The sequence below is a fragment of the Rattus norvegicus genome, chromosome 2 (genome assembly GCF_036323735.1).
Source record: "Rattus norvegicus strain BN/NHsdMcwi chromosome 2, GRCr8, whole genome shotgun sequence".
Lineage (NCBI taxonomy): Eukaryota > Metazoa > Chordata > Mammalia > Rodentia > Muridae > Rattus > Rattus norvegicus.
The window spans coordinates 173506730-173527773 of record NC_086020.1 but is presented as its reverse complement, the minus strand read 5'-3'; the positions used below and the strand labels follow the sequence as shown (position 1 = coordinate 173527773).

The 21044-nt window shown below is 44.4% G+C and overlaps 1 pseudogene; it reads left to right on the top strand.

Moving 5' to 3' along the window:
* Alg13l-ps1 (ALG13, UDP-N-acetylglucosaminyltransferase subunit like, pseudogene 1) overlaps nt 1-21044 on the top strand; it is a 161585-nt pseudogene that overhangs the window by 35552 nt on the left and 104989 nt on the right.

Genomic DNA, 21044 nt, shown 5'->3' with positions numbered 1-21044 from the left:
ACCAATCTCTCCCTCCCTATCTTTTTGAAAGAGGACAGATTTCCTCCCAGGTGCACACAGAGTGCTGCAACCCAGTCCTTCAGTTCTTCAGCCCAGTGGCTTCACTTCCTACAGTAACTGCCTCACAGGTTATAGGCTCAGTACCACAAGCTTACTCTCATTTCAAATGCCAGTTGCAGGTAGGGCCACCAGGTCACCAACAAGTTCTGTCCAACTTGGCTACAATCAGAGTTCCATGAGGGAACGCTGACAGTTGCCAACTTTTCACAATAGCATGTGAAGTGTACAAACCAATATCTGGATGGCATGAGTGAAGTCTGAAAGGGTCTGAGCTTGGGAGCACCTCTCTATTTTGTGGGACTTGGGGCTTCTCCTCATTTTCCTCATTCTCCATCATATGGATGTGTTCTTGTTCACTTGTGAGGGAACCCTCCAAACTCTGTTGTTTAATGTTTTTACCATTTTTACTGTACGTACTCGGTTAGCTCATTGGTCATTGGTGGTGTTTTTGTTTTTGTTTTTTTTTTTTTTTGTTGTTTTTGTTTGTTTGTTTGCTTGTTTTTGAGATGCAGTTTTGCTGTATATGGAGCCCAGATTGTCTTTGAACTTAAGATCTGTTTCTACAGCCTCTTGAATGCCACCATGCCTACACTGTAGTCTTGTCTCTTGCCTCTGTTCTTTCCCCAGAGGCCATGGATTGGAGCACAGGAAGGTCAGGGTAGAGGAATGGGGGAAATTGTAATCCAGTGATGATGGGTCACATCCTCTATCCCCCAAGAACCCCTCAGCTCATCACAGATTTCCAAGAGATACCTCTCTCACCCCATCCATTACAAATTCCAAAGGCTCTAGGAATTCCTGTGCAAGGAAATCAGGGAGGAAGTGCAAATATGTCTCTCTGCTTAAAAAAGATCCCAGCTGTGTCCTGTGGATGGATATTTGTGTTGGTGTAGCTTGTTGTGCTCATGAGGTAGATTGGTATGGACGGCTTTTCTGCTGCATGCATTTCTTTAGTGTATCAACCTCGGAGTAATTCGCTGGGCAGCTCCAGCTGGCCCGAGTCTCACCAGCCTCTGGAATGCTAGGAGTATAGGTGTACACCACCAGGCTTGATATATATATATATATATATATATACATATTTTTTTTTTCAATTTTTCGGAGCTGGGGACCGAACCCAGGGCCTTGTGCTTGCTAGGCAAGTGCTCTACCACTGAGCTAAATCCCCAACCCCTATATTTTTAAACTATGTTTTTTCCATGACTATTTTTAAAGTGTAGTCAGTTCTCTGTATTTGTGGATGTCACATCCTTGGGGTCTCAGGCTAAATATATTGAAAGAAAAAAATTGTGTACGTCCTGAGCATGAACACATTTCTTCTCATTACTCTGAACACCAGACCATAGGAAACATTAGCACAACATTTCAATGTGCTAGATATTACATGTGATCTAGAGGAGACTTAAAGTGCACTGGAGGAGTGTGCCAGCACCTCACCGTGTCATGTGAGGGGCCAAAGAACATCTGCCTTTACTCAAAATCCTTCCAAATTTGGAGTTTTCTAGATTCCAATATGGAAAGATAAGAAACAGTGAAGGGAGGTGGGAAATGGTACAAATATAAAAATCCAAGTAGCCAATAAATATATAAAAATAACCAATACATGTGTGTGCATGCACACACACACACACACAAAGACACACACATGCACACACGCAAGCACACACACACACACACACACACACACACACAGAGTATATGTTACATCCATGAGTTCCTGTAAGGAGAAATAGCCAAAAGACACCACTAAAAAAGAAAATAACTTATGTGACCTTTTCTGAGTCAAATTAAAAAAAAACAACATAACAAGTACATCAAAAGTACTTTTATTGCTTTGCTGGAATTGCTATGAGCAGACATTTCATAAAAGGTTTAAGTGTGTTTGCTGATTAGTGATATGAAGTCCATGAGTGGCCTCTGCATATGTGTATTTCTTTTGTATGTAGCCCAGCCTGGCCTGGAACTTGCCATGTAGACAAGGTTGCTTTAATTTGCAGTCAGTCCCTTGCTCCAGTCTCTTGAGTACTGGGACACAGGCACGAGCCACCATGCCTGGCTTGAAAGGAAGTTGTTTGGTTTAAAGTAATTTCTGTACATTGTAAGACGTGAAAGTATAAAATAAAAATGGAACCTCATTTAATAATTTAATTCAATAGTTTATATATATACCCTTGCTATGTTTTTTTTTTTAATTTTACTCAGAGAAGGTCACATACGTTATTTTCTTATTAGTGGTGTCTTTTGGTTATTTCTTCTTACCAGAACTCATGGATCTAACATATACTCTCTCTCTCTCTCTCTCTCTCTCTCTCTCTCTCTCTCTCTCTCTGTGTGTGTGTGTGTGTGTGTGTGTGTATTGGTTATTTTTATATATTTATGGTCTATTTGGATTTTCGTATTTGTATCATTTGGCAACTTTCCGTTGCTGTTTCTTATCTTTTTTGTATTGTTTGTAAGTACTCCTAATTCGTTTCTATTTTAGGGTGCTGAAGCTTGAACCCCAGGCCTTTCATATGCTGGGCAAGTGCTTCCTTTTCCACAGCTCTTACTTATCTTTTATATTAATAAAATTCACATTTACACTGTAGATATTTCCCCAGATTCCCTTTCAGCTTTGTCTTTGCTGTAACTTTTAAAAATATGCATATGTTCATGTGTGTGTGCACATATCAATACATTTGAACTATAATTTTAAATAGGAGGCTGAATCTAATGAACCTGTTGTTTTTTCTGGCTTTTTGGCCAATGCTATGATAGTTTTCTTTTCTAGAATGTTCTACTTCCTCCACATCTTTGCATAAAGAACCTATGAAAATAGAGCCAAGGAGCTAGCTTCCTCCTGCTGATCTGTTGACCACTCATAACTGGCTGAATTTTTTTCTCATGTTAGCAGGGGAACACATGTATTTAGAACTTTAATTCCACTAAAATTCAAGTACATCAGACGACAGTTGTTATAACAGAGCCCTTTTCTTTCCAGTTGTATGTGTAAGTCAAACCTCACAGGCCTCCTTTCATCAGTGAGTCTCGTGGAAATCAATGTGTGAATCTGGTTAACGGTGCTCTTAAGGGAGATATTATTGAATGTGAAGCTTAGGCTGTTGCTTTATGCCAACACTCATTTGAAAAATGCCTGGGTTTTCAGTGCCGGTGCTGCCAGACCAACATGCGTGTGATCCCGGGAAGTCCGAGCACGCCAATGAAAGGAAATGTGCACCCTGGGCCTTCGGCCTCAGCCAAGCTTTTCAGTTTTTAAACACTGTGTTTTTTTTTTTTTTCTGGTTATAAAAGGAATACGTATACGTTCTAGAACATCTTGAATATTTAGAAAGAATTTAAAAAAGTACTGAGTTCTCATCAACTGTGGAAATTGCCATGCATTTCTTTGTAGTCCCCCGGGCAGACGTTGGAACACGTATGTCCGCACCGACATGTGTAGCTCTTCTACAATGTCAGCATGTGGTTGCAAACTTTTACTTGCTATTATGGCAAAAGCATCTTTCTATGCCACTGCATATTATCCTGCGCAAGTCTGTTACTCAGCTATGCAGCTCTCAGGAATCGCCTAACTTCCCTGTGCCTTACTGTAGTCAGGATAGTAATACTAATAGCTCCCTCACAAGTCTATAAGCATTAAATTAGTGTAATGCCTACAATGAACTTGTTCACGTATTTAAAATATTTGGGACAGACGACATATTTTGAGTGCTTTGGATCTCTTCCTCGTTTTCTTCCTTTTGTCTGAGGTAAGGTTTTGTACGTAGCCCAGTTGTTCTGAACTAATCATCTTCTTGGGGTTACAGGTGTGTGTCACATGCCCAGCAGGTTAGTGCTATCCTTACTTAATAACATGGTATGTAATTGTTCTGTAGTATTTCATCATGTGAATATATGGTAATATATTTAGCACCTATTTACTGGGCACCTTTTAAATTTGTAGATAATTCTTTTTGGGCTGTATTTCCAGGGAATGCCGTAGAACTGGACACCCGGGCTTTTAGGCACAATGCAATGTCCTTTTGATTTTGTTGTGGGTGCGTGATAAAATTTGGTCTTTTAATTGTTGCTGGTCAAGCCAGTGGATCCCCCAGAGGGTTCACGTTGGCATTAGGCTGCTCTTGATTTGGGCATTTTACCTCTGAGGCACATTTGGAGCCAGTCTCATTACGGATGGGGAAGTCTGCCATCTCCTGTCTTCTCTATGGGCCGAGGAATCTGTTCTGGAAGATGACAGTGGACCTGCAGATGTCCCCTGTAGGGGATGTAGCATTCTGTAGACTGGATGGTTTCTCTGAGGAATAGGGAGGCTGGTGAGCTGTGGTGGGCTGATTGCCTTTCTTCCCCTGTATCACATGGCTGTGTATTGGTGGCTGTGTTTGTTTTAAACTTTCATGGACTTGAAAATCACAGTCTAGGGAAGGAAACAGAACAAGGTTTAGGCAAATCAGGCCTCAGGACTCTGAAGCAGAGTTTATAGTCAAAGCACCCTGGGAGACGCACAGGTGGTAGTCAGACACAAAGCACCCTGGAAGGCACACAGGTACTTTCCTGGGAGCATTTTTAAAATCACAGAGATTGACCTTGATGTTGCATTACAACTGCTTGAAAGATTAGTTACCGAAGTTGGATTGGGAATACTTATGAATACAGCCCTCCATGTTCAGCTTGTTTGTGACCATGCAGACCACGTGTTTTGTTTTGCTTTCTCACTTACATGTTTACTCTCACCCCAACAGCGATTCTTCTGCCTAAGACTGGCAAGCCTCACACCATCTTTTTCTGTGGTTTGAGACAGAAAGAGCGGCTGGGTATCATTCAGAGGTCAAATCCCAGACACCCCTGACTCCTCCCACCAGCCATTCAAAACCCCAATTTGTGCAGATGACAACTTGACCTCTAAGCCACTTAGCTCTCTAATTAGTAGTTCACCATGTTAGGGAAACAGCAGCAGGAGCATCACGGGATCTAGTAAAATTAACTTTACACACACAACTCATATTTTTCTTTATGCAATTTGTATGCCAACTGGTTTGAGGTTTCACAGAAATATAATTAGAGCTATTGAAGCCAAAGATGTTTCCCCTGTTATTAGCCAGTCTTCAGCATCACTGTGATAATAGCATCTTGTCTAAGAAGACTGGAAGCCCTGCCAGGGCTTTGTGGGTGCTATAAACTGAGACAGCCACAACTGTCATTAAAGGAGGGCAGGTCATCTCTTGGCAGGGTTAGCTACTCCTGCCTTGCAGTGTTTGTTGGCTTAATTCTCTCTGGAATAGTAAAACTGGGTGTTCCAGTTTCATTTCTGTTGCTGTGATAAAGTTCCCTGACAAAAAGCAACCAAAGGGAGAAAGGGTTTATTTCAGTTCACAATTCCTGTTTGTGGTCCACCATTGTGGGAAAGTCACACAAAAGGAGCTTGAGACAGTTGTTTATATTATGTCCACAATCAGAAGCAAAGACAGGTGAGTACATAGAAGCTCGCTTGGCTTGCTTGCCGGTGCTAAGCTGGACTTTCCTACTCTAAAACAGTTCAGGACACCCTCTCCCCACTCCCACCCAAGACTGGGGAATGGCACCACCCTCAGTGGGCTGATTCTTCCCACTTGAGTTAATTAAGACAATCTTCACAGACATGCCCATAGGTCAACCCAATTTAGAAAATCCTTCACTTAAGTTTTCACAAGTGATTCTACGCTGTGTTAGGTTGACAATCATCTAACTATCACACAGACATTGCAAGCCTATACCAGAAACTACAGAGGGAGTACACATGGACGGCCTCAATGTTACAAAATGCCACTCTTTCAGATCCTTGCATCTTCTTCACAGAGCTGGTCAAAAAGAAAGCATTTTCTTTTCCCGAGCGGTAGTGTGTTGTGGAGTCTCACCAGCCGGCCTGACTTTAGTCAGTGGACACAGTTCTGCTTTGTTACTGTATAGAATACAGTGATGCTTCCTAAAGGCAGAGGAGCAGAGGGTTGGGCTGACTGCACTGTTCATTAATTGACTGGTGCGTTGTTTACCTTATGTTTAACAAATAGGGATTACGGTTCCTCTGTGTGTTGAAAGCTCAGCTCTGTGGAGACAGGTAAAACAAACATAAAAACAATTCTTGTTGAGAGCAGTCTGGAAGTCTAGACAGAACCACTAGTCTAATTGAACAGCCCACCTGGCAGCACAAAGGAACCGTTCTCTGTTCTAAACCTTAGTTCTGGGGAATGTAAGGACTACACTGGTCACAAAGAGGACCACCAGGTCAGAGGAGGAAGCAGGGCCAGCAGAGGATGATTAGCAGGTACAGCTACGTTCAGCATACATGCTCTCAACCCCTTCTTACTGGCCCTCTGGGGAATCTGCCCTGGTTCTCTAAGAGTTAAGTACATTATTGTGTAAAATGCATAAATAAACACATACATCTCATGATGAAGTCCCTGCTCCCATAGAGTGACACAAAAGGAAGCTGGACCTAATGCTACAGGCCTGCAGTCCAACAACAGGGGAGCTGAGGCTGGACCTAATGCTACAGGCCTGCAGTCCAACAACAGGGGAGCTGAGGCTGGACCTAATGCTACAGGCCTGCAGTCCAACAACAGGGGAGCTGAGGCTGGACCTAATGCTACAGGCCTGCAGTCCAACAACAGGGGAGCTGAGGCTGGACCTAATGCTACAGGCCTGCAGTCCAACAACAGGGGAGCTGAGGCTGGACCTAATGCTACAGGCCTGCAGTCCAACAACAGGGGAGCTGAGGCTGGACCTAATGCTACAGGCCTGCAGTCCAACAACAGGGGAGCTGAGGCTGGACCTAATGCTACAGGCCTGCAGTCCAACAACAGGGGAGCTGAGGCTGGACCTAATGCTACAGGCCTGCAGTCCAACAACAGGGGAGCTGAGGCTGGACCTAATGCTACAGGCCTGCAGTCCAACAACAGGGGAGCTGAGGCTGGACCTAATGCTACAGGCCTGCAGTCCAACAACAGGGGAGCTGAGGCTGGACCTAATGCTACAGGCCTGCAGTCCAACAACAGGGGAGCTGAGGCTGGACCTAATGCTACAGGCCTGCAGTCCAACAACAGGGGAGCTGAGACTGGACCTAATGCTACAGGCATGCAGTCCAACAACAGAGGAAGCTAAGGATGGACCTATGCTTGAGGCCTGCAGTCCAACAACAGAGGAAGCTAAGGATGGAATCCCAAGTGAGCCCTTTCTCTCACTAGAGAATATCTTCAAGGACAGATTGGGCAACATAGTGACATCTGTCTCAACACTAAAAATTAAAAAATAAAAAAAGAGGGCTGGGGATAGAGACATCTAACATGTCTGAAGCCTTGGGTTCAATCCCAGTATTACCCAGATCAATAGACTAATAAGTGAACTGCTTGTAATCTGGCCACCTGGAAATAACCATCGTTTGCCCTCCTTGTGTTTTAGTGTTTGAAAGTGAACAGCATTATGTATACATTTTAATGTGATTCTGGAGTTAGACGCCAGGGGCTTGTGTAGCCTGGGGCAGCACTTTATCCCTAGCTTTACCTCCAACACTAAATAATTACATTTTTAAACATGATTCCAGGGCTGAGGAGATGGCTTGTGCTGCACAAACTTGAGTTTGCCTCACTAGAACCCACATGTAGGTTGGTCCCAGTAGTGTTGGCTTCTACAATCCCTGTTTACCTCTACCAGAAGATTGGATGTAGAGAAAGGAAAGTGGGAGGCAGAGACAGAAAAGGGTACTTAAGGTTGTCTGTCCTCTGATCTCCACTCATGTGCCCCCCCACAAGAGAGGGGGGAGGAAGAGAGAGAGAGGGAGCGAGAGAGAGAGAGCGAGGGGGGAGGGAGGGAGGGAGAAAGAGAGAAAGGAAAAAAGAGGGAGGGAGGGGGAGAGAGAGAGAGCGGGAGCGAGCTTTTAATGAATAGATGTTGAGAAATGATAGAAGAGATGGAGAATTTCCTCCCCTTTTGCTTTTCTCTGTGATTGTTTCACTATGTATAGCTCAGGCTGCCTCCGTCTCCCAAGTGCTGGGATTACAGGTGTACATCACAAGGAAAGTTAATTAATGATTGGATGGATAAATGTCGACAATAGGGGAGGTATCTTGATAGGCTTGCAGTAACTGGGATTAGGAGTGCACCACACAGAGAACAAGAGTCCTGGGAACAATCAGCCCTAAATGGGATGTCTCCATCAAATACCTCTACTCCAGTGAGGGAACCCTACAGAGGAGGGGGCACAAGGAGCCAGAGGAGATGGGACACGAAGGAAACACAGCCCTCTGAGTCAACAGGATTGACGCACATGAGGACTTGCTGATGCAGCAGGCACAGGGCCTGCGCTGGCCTGCACGGGCCTGCACGGGCCTGCACTCGACAGGGTCCTAGAGCTGAGAGGAGAAGTAGACACAGGCCTCCATCCCCAAACCAGAAGCTATCTCTAATTTATAGCTTGTGAGTGGGAATTTTGTTTTCTTTAAAGGAGTCTCACTGGGGAAACAGACTACTCTAAAGGGTAGGCTGCACATCCAGCGGTAGATGCCAACAGAAAGCGAACTCAGCAGCACCATTTCAGGTTCCTTGTCTCACAGTGTTTTCTCGGGGCTTTGCTCATTTTTATTGTTTTAAATTCTATCTTATTTTTAATCTTTATTTAATATATATATGTAAATATATCTTTTTACCTTACAGGTTCTTTGCTTATTATATATTACATATATTATGGCTTCCAGTTTGGTGCTATTTTTGGAATTCCCAAGTGTTGGGATGACCTCTGTGACTATATCTATGTCTTGTGCCCTTTCTTGGACTCTTTTCCTTTTGTTTGTTTTGTTCTATTCCAGTGTATTAGTTTTTGTTTTTTCTCACTATATTTTATTAGTATGCCTTAGAAGCTAATGAGAGACAGAGGGAGGTGTGCGTAGATCCAGATGTGAGGGGACGTGGGGAAGAGGTGGAAAGAATAAAGGAGGGGTAAACTGTAATCCAGGTAAATATTACACGAGAGTGAAGTCTATTTTCAATAAAAGGAAAATGTGTGAACGTGGTAAAAATAAACATTTGAGATAATAAAAACAAATGAACAAACCCCAAACGAAAACAACCAAAAACGCCAAAACGAACCCCAAATGAACAAAATCAGGCTACAACATAATGCCTGGTTTATATGTGTTTCTTAATTGTTAGTTTTGTCTTTCCATCATTAATGGAAATCTGTACTGGCTAAAATGAATAAAATGGACATATATTAAGGAGTAGGCTACCTAACTTCCTGTCATCGGCAAAGCCAGTGAGTTTAACACCTTGACCATCTACAGGTGTCCTGGAACAGGGCACTCCCTGTGCAGCAGCTGGAAATTGGGAGACAGAGAGGAAAGTTGTCAGGTAGTCAGCTTGCTATAAATAGGCTCGAACAACCTCAAAGACCTGTTTTAGGGGAAGAAACAGCATCAGGACAAGGTCTGTGGAGGGAGTGAAGTTCTCGACAATTCCTTGCCAAGTGCTTTGGGAGGCAATTCCCCTTTTAGGGAAGGAATGAGGAAAGCAGTAGTTCCTGTGTTGGGCCAAGGAGGTGTGTGTGGTGCGATCAGCACATGGGTGTGGAGAAATCAGACCAAACCGGAGTTTTGAAGCAGCTTGTAATGTAGCTTTTGGCAGATGTGAACAAGGTTTGCATGGACATTTTGTGTTTGGTTCCTTCACTGCGTGTGAAGGACTTTCTGGAGCTGGAGAATAAAGATCTAAAATGTGTGTGTGTGGGGGGTGAGGGGAGCAGAGATTTAATACAGAGCCTCCTGTTACCGTAAACTTCAAAGCTAAATGACGCTTTAGTCTGATGCAGGGGCTGGCTTTCGTCTGGCCTGTCTCCTCGTCTCCTACTCCATGCAGCAGAGTTACTTTTCTGGGGCACAGTGGATCTCTATCTGGAGCTGGCCTTTCCCATGCTACTCAGGAGAAAGAGCCCCAGGAAGAGCGTCTCCACAAAACCTTCAGTTGTTGGACGCAGCAGCACCCGCTGAAGCATTTCTACTGTTAACATTGCACCTTTAACAAACATGTGGCTGACCTGGGTACCGAGGTTCTCAAAGCCTTCTCTGTCCCAGGGACTTTAACATGAGGAAGTGGAGAGAGAAGCCAGACTGCTGCCAACCGGCTGCATGTGAGTAAGAGCCTTAGCAATGGCTGCCTCACTGAGAACCTCCCCGCACAACCTCTCAGAGTCAGGATGAAAAAAATGCATGTACACACACACACACACACACACACACACACACGCTCACTCTCTCTCTCTCTCTCTCTCTCTTCTTCTTCTAACTTGACTGAAAAAAATGTGAATTTACCCTTAAAGTATATAAGAAGGTAAAACTGATGGTGGAATTTGCTTTCTGGTGTCTAAAGGCTTAAACATAGGCAGGGAGGAGGGAGAAGGGAGGAGGAGGAGGAAGAGGAAGAGGAAGAGGAGGAGGAGGAGGAAGAGGAGGAGGAGGAGGAGGCGGTGGCAGCGGCAAATGTTTGTTAGAAACCTAATACTGCTAGAAGCTGCCTAGAGTGGGGACTAAAAGCGAAGGTGCACGGCCCCAGGGAAGCCCTTCCTCTGATCTTTCCATCGGTCTGAATGATCATTTTCTTAGAAGCCGCAAGACAAACTGGTCCAGTTTGTTTTCAGAGCTGGAAGTAAATGATTGTGTAGCTGGCTCTTGGCTCGCAGCGTTTCCACCTGGAATACCATTTAAGAAGTTTTGCTAGATCTCAGTGATTTATGTTTAGCAAATAATATTAACCTCAGCTTCCTGTTGTGAAGGAGCAAACGGTTTGGGGTTTAGCTGCTGCTTTTCAGCCCTTTTTAATTGCTTCTTCAAGGTAGCACTGTGTTAATCTCCCTGATTTATCTCCAGTGTCGACTTGCAGTGGTGCTTTCTAAGGCACAGAGTAGAACAGCATTGGAGCAGGATGGCTTACAGCATTAATGCCACTGCTGTCGAGCGACCCGAGCTACAACAGTGGGAGTGAGGAAGGCTTTTCATATGCTTGGAATCAGCATCCTCCATCTTTTTGCATATTAAGACAGATTGTTTCTTATTTTATGGATACTACGGAATAAAAGAAAACTTAAGGTAGTTAAGCCCCTGAATTTTTGCATTTTAAGAGTTTATTTTTCTCCCAATATAGGAGAACATATTTTTGAAATTGTATTGGCTAAATACAATTTAGCAGATCGAGATCTACTGTCCTAGGCTAAAGGTCATCTTAGGTCTAATATTGTGAGAGATGAACTTTTTAGCAATATTCGATAATCTACACAGGTAGATTCCTCATATCTAGTTAGTAAGTCTTTGTGTCACTATCAACCACGACTCACATTTACTAAACTACCACAAAATTTTCATTTCATACCCGGAATACAATATCAACCTGACAAAAGGTAGAATATAGAGGCCACGGTTTCTCAGCTCTCAGCTATTTCGAATCGAGTTCTCATACTGCTTGTGATACCTTGGCAGCCGGCCATGCCGTTGTCATTGTGTCTCATTAGCTAAGTCTGGTCCTATTAAGATCAGGTTTACTTGTCTTTTTAATTGCCTGCTTAAAAATTTTCATTTCCGAAATCAGGAGAAGAATTTACAATGGTAAGTGTTGGGTGAGGGCAAGCGCAGTAAAAGCTGTAAACAGAGTAGCTCACTGAAGGAGCAAATGAAGAGACGATGATTTCAAGGCCCCTGGGAAGGGAAGATTTCTGAAGCTGGGAAAATGGGGCAGGGCTTAGACCGTGTCGTTGTATGGAAATATGTTTAAGGTTATGTGGAGGGTGTAAGCATTTTCTTTGTGCAGTCTTGCATTTAAATGTGCCAGGCCATCTTCCAGGGAATAGACGCCATGTCTTTTTTTTTTGGTTCTTTTTTTTCGGAGCTGGGGACCGAACCCAGGGCCTTGCGCTTCCTAGGTAAGCGCTCTACCACTGAGCTAAATCCCCAGCCCCTAGACGCCATGTCTTAAAATGTTGGAAAGTTGAATAAAAATGGACAGAGGCATGACAGATTTTGTGGAGAAGGACAGAAAATGGGGGTGCTCTCTTAATTGAATTGATGGTGGCATGTTCAAGGTAGGCGGTGTTCATGAGAGAAGGCACCTTCACGACTCTGGATAATTCCACTATCCCAGGAAATAAAGTCAGTTCTACCTAGAAGGTTCTACCTCTTCCTTTGTCTGCCACAGGTGGTTTTGAATGCTGGCATTATGAGTGAGTTATTAATTAAAGTTCCTAGTGTGCCCATCTGGCTCCCCATTATTTTCCTTTCAGCTATTGTGTTGTGCTGTGTTGTGCTGTGTTGTGCTGTGTTGTGTTGTGTTGTGTTGTGCTGTGTTGTGTTGTGTGGATCACAGTAACGTTCCTGGTGCTTTATATATAGCATGGCCTGTAGTTTACAAATATGTGCTATAAAGAAAAGTTTAAGCTGGTGTAGTAGGTGATGTTATTCGAAAATAAACACCAATATGTGACATCTTCTTTTGGACACAGTATCACCATGTCACTTGCTGAAAAGATCCTGATTTCTGACTGGTATCTACATGGCTGGGCAAGATTAAGTAAGAATAGCTATCAAAGGAGCACATCTGTTTTTAAGGTTCCTTAACATGCAGGTTCAGTGGCTGCCTTCAGTGAGTGTGGAAGCTCCTGTAAATGAAGTCTAGACACAAATGTGACTTGACTGATTATCACTCATTCTTATGCTGTGCGGAGGCTTTGTGAGCCTCTTGGGCTGGTTCGTGATTTTTGATTTAGTAGTGTCTTATCAAATCTTCGCCCTTTGCATTTGCTTCCGACTGCTGCCACGATTCATAAGGAACTCAGCTTAGTGGAGGGAGGATTTACTTTTGCTCATAGTTTCGGAGACTTCAGTCAACATTTTCTTGGCTTCATTTTATTTTTCTAGTAGTGGTAGTGCGGCAGAAAACCACGGTTGGAAAGGCATAGAGCTGCTTTCCCTCATGGTATCCAGGGAGATAAAGGAGGTGAGAGAGGACGCCAGGACAAGATATAATCACTGGGGAAACGCCTTGCAATAAGCCCTTTCCTTTCATTAGGGTCCTGCCTCCCCCATTTCTACTGTCTCCCAATCTTCCATTAAGTTAGGAACCTCTCAGTGGAATCAGATATATCCCACTGTATGGTTCATGACTTGCGTGTGGCAAAATTGTAAACATTATGAAATTTTTGTGTGATTTTTTTTTCTTTTCTTTTTTTCGGAGCTGGGGACCGAACCCAGAGCCTTGCGCTTGCTAGGCAAGCGCTCTACCACTGAGCTAAATCCCCAACCCCTTGTGTGATTTTTTTTTTTAACTTGGTTTGATTCTCGACCATGTTGTTGGCAGATGACAACATCTTATCACAGTATCAAGAAGGTGGATTTGGGACTGGAGAGATGGCTCAGTGGTTAAGAGCATTGACTGCTCTTCCAGAGGTCCTGAGTTCAAATCCCAGAAACCACATGGTGGCTCATGACCATCTGTAATGGGTGTGTCTGAAGATAGCTATGGTGTGCTCATATATAATAAATAAAAAATAAATCTTTAAAAAGAGGGTGGAATCAGAACCCTCATGATCCAGGATCTCTGCAAAGTTCTCTACTTCTGATTGAAGAATAACTTCCAACATACAAGTCTTTGAAGGGCCCATTCAAGCTGCAGTATAATAGAATCAGAAATGGAGAGACCCGGGTATAATTAAATCCACTGGTGGTTCTAAAACCTTTTAATATTCCTACAGAAGGATGGCAGTATCATCAGTAAGAACTGTGACTTATATCAGCACGTTTGCTGGAGAAAAGCTGAGCCTCTGGTTCAGGGAGCGGCAGAGGCGACTAGATAGCTAGTTTCTATCATGTCTCTTCTCTCTCCCGCCCCAGCCCTTGGGGTGACTGGGAGTCTATGGAGCACAATTTGCAAACCACAGCTCTGGAGCCATGAAGGGACTTCTAAGTGGTTGAGTAAATCCTCAGAGCACCAATTTGCTGTTTATTGTGTCCTGGGGGTGGAAATTCAATACAAAACCACTCCAAGTCCTTCCTCTGTATCTGTCTGTGGTGAGAATTTCCAGCAGCCACTGCCAGTTATCAGGAAGCTTCCTGAGTGCCTTGAATACTCAGGCCAACCAACATGCACAGTGGGCACCACCATCGAGAGCAGTATCTTTTGCTTTTTAAATTTGCCTTGGTGTCTGGATGATGCTGTGCAAATGCTTAAGGAATTGGGATATTCTATGTGAGTGGGGCTCCAGTTCTATAGACTGGTGTAATGGTCAATGTTAATTGTCCTATTGACAGGGTCTGGGCAAACCTGTGGGTATTAGGTAGCAAGAGGTGGTCTTTCAGAATATTCATGAGGAGTGGTCTTGATTGGGTTGATGATGTAGGAGGACCCATCTTAACTGTGGGTGAGATCATTCCCACAGTAGGAATTCAGGACTATCTAGAGTGGAGAGGTTGAGCCGTGTCCTAGTATTGATTTCTCTATGCTTTTGACTATGGATTCAGTATCGCCATCAGCCCCAAGCTCCCGCAGCCTTGAATCCCTGCCATGATGAACTATCCCTTGAACCGCGAGCTGAATAAATCTTTTCTTCCGTGAGTCGCTTTTGTCAGGATGTTTTATTGCAGCAATGAAAGCAAACTAAAGAGAAAGAGAAGGAAAAGAAACTATGGTACCTTGTGAGCACATGGTTGTGTGTGTGCTTGCGTGGGTAGATGGTGGATCTGGGGACACCATTACCAGCCTCTCCTAGAACCCATCACAATGTCAATTCCCAGAACCGCTGAATCAGAAACTCTGAGGGTGGAGCCCAAGCCTCACAATTTGCATTTAATAACCTAGGTGATTCTGTTGTATGCAAAATCCTGAGAAGAAGAGTTTCCAACAGCCAGGTGAAGATGCTAAGAGCTGGCCTGAGGCTTCTCATCCTGTTTTCCCTCCTCTAACATGCTTCTTGGGTTACTGTGAATATTCAGTATTTAAAAAAAATATGCGTTAAGGCTGAAGCAACTTTAGATTCAATGCAAATCCATGGCCCAGGCCTCTGCTTTGGTTGTTGCCCTTGGACCCTGTTCTTGAGAGCTGCTGAGACAGCTGCCGACTGTGTGTAAACATATGTTCCTAGATGATACCTTAGTTGGGGGGCCTGCTTTTCAAACGAAGGAACTTTTCTATTTCATGTGTGATGACCTGGTTTATTTCAAACCTGCCTTGGATCACTAGGACTTTCTGCCTTATAACTGCAGCAGGGTGTGATGGAGGGCCCCTCAGCACAGATCTGTGTGACCCTGGTTATCTTAGCCAGAAGAACACTTTGATGAACCCATCCTTTCTTATTTTGTCTTTATGGTTTAGTTAGCCATTCAGTAGAATGTAGCTGGGGGTTCCTAGCTTGTGGCTGCAAGAGCCACCCTGATAACAGAGAAATAAACAGGGCTGGGGGTAACCCAGCGCTAGATTGTATCCTCATAATCACACAAACAAAAAACCTTGAGCACATTAATGTGTGTGTGCTCACGTGTGCAGATGGCAGAACTCCCACTGGGCTCTGGAGAGGGTCAGTCATTTCTCTGCACTCACTATATCCCCTCCCCCACCAAATCAGTGATACCTTCAGTACCACTGTTTAAGTTTTCCAATGACTTCTTGGTGCAGGGGTGGTAGCCCTGTTTCAGTCCTGGCCGCTCTGGAGTTACTATACACGCACGTAAAGTAGGGCAGGATGGGTGGACAGTGCTGCGGTCTTGCTTTTGCACCTTTGGCATTGGGGAAGGATGAACAGTTATTGCTGTCATCTTCAGTGATGGTGCTTCCTGCTGCATGAAGTCATTTGTGCTAAAGTTGTTTGAACTTCTTTTTGAGAATTTCATAGATGAGTATATTGTGTTTACATCATCCCCTCTTTCTCTCCTGCCAGCTTCTCCTGTGTCCTACTCACTCCCTCTCGAGTTCATGACTTCTATAATTGTGTGTGTGTGTATGTACATACATATACACTATACATATACATATACACATATACAGCATATACATACACATACATATCATATACTCACACACATACACATGCACATACCCACACACATACACATGCACATACACATATACATGCATACACATATACATCATATACATATTCAGCATATACATATACAGCATATACATACACATACACATCATATACCCTCACACATACACATGCACATGCACATACACATACACATACATGCATACACATATACATCATATACATATACAGCATATACATATACAGCATATACATACACATACACATCATATACCTATACACATGCACATACATATATACATGCATACACATATACAGCATGTACATATACAGCATATACATATACAGCATATACATACACATACACGTATACATATACACATACCTGGAGAAGCTGGATTCACCTTCTCTCAGCAGCCGTTGACTCTCTGTACCTGTGTCGAGATGGAACCCTGTGAAATCCCCTGTCACCTAAGAAGTTAGGCAGTCTTCTTAGGCAGCCATATTGTTGAGATTTTGTGGGTGTAGCATGGCGGTCTCGTCTAGAAATTACTGTCTCGCTCCCGTAGCTCCTACAGTCTTTCCATCAAGAGGGTGCGATGTTCCCAGAACCTTTGGTGTGGGCTTGTGGTGTGGGCTTCCAGTTGTGGCTGCGCTCACCATGGCTGCTTGTTTTCTGCATTTGACCAGTTGTGGATCTTTCTAGTGGCCTCCATCTACTGCACAAAGAAGCTTCTCTGATGGTAAAGTGGCTTTATTTGTTTGCTTTTCCCAAGACAGGATCACTCAGTACCCCTGGCTGGCATGGAACTTACTTTCACGGTGTAGATCAGGCTGCCCCAGAACTCATAGAGATCCATTTGCCTTTGCTTCCTGAGTGCTGGGGTTAAGGGCCTATGCCAGTATACCCTGCAAAAGCTTGTTTTTACATTATATTTTATGTGGATGGGTGTTTTGGCTGCATGTATGTATGTGCCTGGTGTCTGCAGAGGTCAGAAGAGAGCTGAAACCCCTGGAGTTTGAGACGGTGTAGGCTGCCGTGCGGTGCTGGGAACAAAGCTGGCCCTCTGCAGTAGCAGCCAGTGCTCGTAAGCCCCGGTCCTTCTGTCCTGCCCCCAAAGTTTATTTTTAAAGTTCAGCTTTATGAGGTGTAGGAGTGGATAAGATTATCCCTGTTTATAGACTGCTCTGAGGTTGACAGTGAGGAAGCGGTGTGACTGGGTTTGCTCACCGTGTCAAAGTTTGGGTCTGCTCACTAGGCGCATGCCCGAGTTTGTCCGAATGGTCTAAGCTGTTGCCCGGTGGGGCCAGGGAGCTCAGTGGTAGAGCATGGTATGTGCAAGGCCCTGTGTTCCATTGCTAGGACTGAAGCAGAAGAAAAGAGCAGAGCTAAGCCTGGATAATGCCTAGAAAAGTCTCAAAAGTTCGCTGTCTGAGACTGATTGCTTATCAGCCTGTGAGGTTGTTGTGAGCTATCTCGAAAGCAGTGGTTCTCAACCTGTGGGTTGTGGCTCTGGGTGTCAACTGACCCTTTCCCAATCACAACGGTCACCTAAGACGGTTGGAGAACACGGACATTCTCATTATGATTCATAACAATAGCAAAGTTAAATTATGAAGTAGTGATAAAAGTAATTTTATGGTTGGGAATGGTCACAACATGAGGAACTGTACTAAAGGGTGGCAGCATTAAGGTTAAGAACCACTCCTCTGAAGCAAGTGAACCATGTTAAAATGTTGATTTCTTTTTGCTATTTCTCATTTAATGTTTTTTTTTTTAAGAGAACCAAATGCTCCAGGTTTAATTTCTCAGTGCAGTAAAGGCTGCCCCAGCCTCTCTTCCTTTGAACTCTTTACAAAGCCCGGCAGCTCCTGTTCTTTTTAAATGCTAGGTCAGGAGAGGGCAAACTGCTGGCCGCCGCGGTCATCCCCTCTTTCCCATTGCTCTTCAGGTTTCGGAGACCAGTGCCCCTGTGATGTGCAGCACACAGCCTTAAAGTTGCACATAAAGTTTGCTGTGGAAGAGCGGCGGAGGCGAAAGCGGCGGAGGCGAGATGAATTGGGAAGGTTAAGGGGAAAACGGTGCTGAGAGTGTCTCCTAAATGAATTCTCGTCATAAAAGCGCAGTGCTTTCTCCAAGTGACAAATGAACTCTAGCCTGTGCTTTGCATTTTTAAATAACGAGTGAGCGGGCCGGGTAATTCCATTTGTGCTCAAGCCAGAGGTTAAACCTCTGCTTCTTCCACCCATGCTTCTGCTTGAGAGTGTAGGAGAGGGAGCTGCGAGGGCTTCCGCGTGGTGAATGCAGACGGGTGCTTGTGGTGAGGCTTGGGGCAGGGCACTTTCCAGAAGGAATGCTGTGCTTAGAAATCTTGTAAAGACTCTCATTCTGGCTGGAGGGGTGCCTGACGTCAGGATGTCAGTCATTTGTTTTAGTTCCCTGTTAGTAGATGGATAGGAAGTGTGTTTGTGTGGGCGGTGGTCTCTTGTTAGCCATCAAGAGGTTTGATAATGGAGTTAGGTGGCTCTGTCTCTATCAGGAATGTGCACATTAGTGCCACATGGGCATTATTTTTGTGGCTATATATATCTATTAATTTTAGGGTTTGCACTGTGGTTTGTTGACTGGTATTGAAGGTGAGAGCGGATTGCTGCCCCGCCTTCCCGCAGTCCCTCTGGTCCAACCAGGTGGATCATGTGAGAGCTCTTGTGTTTGCCTTGTCACTGGTGTCGGTATTATGAGTTTAGATTGGGGAATTGATGGTAACACCTCTGCCCTGTGCACCCCACTATGTTTTTGCTTCCTTTCTTTTGGCCTGCGGCCACATCGCATTTTCTTTTCACGAGTTTACATTGTGGCAGAGAGACAGAGGGCATAATGTTAATAATTGCCCCAAATACTGGCCGGTGTGGGCTTGACCTTTCTGAGTTGGAGCACGATGCCAAAGATCACAGTTTTACCTGAATGAGGCTGTGTTAGTTTAGGCGAGGCTGTGGGCAGTGTAGTATCTGGGGATCTAAGTGTAGGTACAGAGGGCTCACTGAGGAAGGGCAAGATGTGTCCAGGGGCTGCAGAGCTCTATGACAGAACCTCCCAGCCTGTGGTAGGGAATCTACCTGGTCAGGGCATTAGTTTGGGGGGAATCTGAAGCAAAGCTGGCTTTGGATTTCCCTGAAGTTTTATTTTTCTGACCTGGGACTCACGATGTAGCATTAGGCTGGCCTTCAAAGACGTTCAAACCCAGCCGTTCTCCTGCCTCTACTTCCCGAGTTCTGGGATTACAGGTGTGAGCTACCTGACCACCTCTGAAGTTCCAACTAACTTGGGTTCTTCCTGGTGATCATTATTTTTTTCTTTAAAAAAATCTTTTTCCAATAGGAAAACAAAACCAAACAGCCCACTAAACCTCTGCTTTATGTGGTGGAGGCTTGTGTGAGAGAATCTATTTGCATCCAGTTAGAAAAGGTACTCCAGAGGCTATAACAGGAACTGAGGGGTGGTTGCTCACTAGAGCCCTCTGAGAAGAGGACGCCCCGGAGGAGGAAATGTCCCCATGAGACTGGCCTGTAGCAAACCTGGGGGGCCTTTTCTTGCTTCTTAGTGGATTTGGGAAGGCCAAGACCACAATGGACAGACAGTGCCACCCCTGGGCAGGGGGTCCTGGGTTGTATAAGTAGGAAACTGAGCAAGCCAGGAGGAGCAAGTCAGGAAGCAGCACTCGTCCATGGTTGCTGCTTCGGTTCCTCACTCCAGTTCCTTCTCTGATGACTTCTCTTGCTGTAACAGTGAGACAAGGAGACCCTTCTGTCCCCAAGCTGCTTTGCTCAGTGTCACAGCAGTAGGAGGTAAATCACCATCTGCGACATTCATTTGTCTCTTACACGATTTGTTTTTATCTACTCACATGCATGTGTGTCTGTGTGAGCACGTGTTCTATGTGGGCTAGGAGTGAGTGTCAGATCTGGAGCTGCAGTTACAGTCAGTTGTAAGCCACTTGCCATGGATGCTGGGAACCAGACTCTGGGCCTCTAGATGCTCGGGGAGGCTTTGAACCACTGGAGTATCTTTCTAACACTTGGTTTTCGTTTTCAAATTTTTAATTTGTTTTAATAATTTCATACATGAACTCTGTATTTACATCTCTCCATTCCCCCTCCTGTCTCTTCCCTCTCTCTGGGTCCCCCTTCCCTTACACCCTCTCATGTTCATGGCTTCTTTTTTTTTTTATTTAAAAAAATTAAAAAAAATTTTTGGTAACAGCTTGTCGTCATTGTTTTAATGTTTTGTGTGTTAGAGATTGCATTTGATAGTTGGGATTTTGTCAGCTACTTACAGCTGGGAACATCTTCTGCTTCCATGATTCAAAGGCACAGGTAGTTATGCGCTGTTGGGATTGTAAAATAGGACATTCATAGCGTGATATGTGTAAGGTACTTTTGAATGTTGGAGTTAGTTTACCAAGCCTGTTGTTCCTGTAAGTCTGTGGCATGCACAGCCATAGCAGAGCAGACTCCAAATAAACGCAGAGTTGTTCTTATATTGTCCATGTTTCCTTTCCTGTAGTTTGATTTACCTCACTCTCCTCCAAAACGCCCAAGCCAAAGAAAGGATACACTTAGTGTTCTTTTCTTTCAAGTTTCCTCAAACATGGATCCCTTCTCTCCCATTGCTAAAGTCAGGATGGACAAACTTCTGCCCCCTGTGTTTCTCTCCCTTTCCTTCCCTGTCCTTCCTCCCTACTCTCCATTTCTTCAAGGTCTCACGTAGCTCAGGCTGGCATTGAATTCCAGTGGAGCCAAGAGGACCATGACCTCTTCTTCCTTCAAAGTGGTGGGATCACAGATGTGCACTCCCACAGCTGGTGTATGTGGTGCTGGGAATCAAATCCAGGGCTTTGTGCAAGCAAGTGCTCTACCGATTGAGCTACACTGCCAGAGCCAT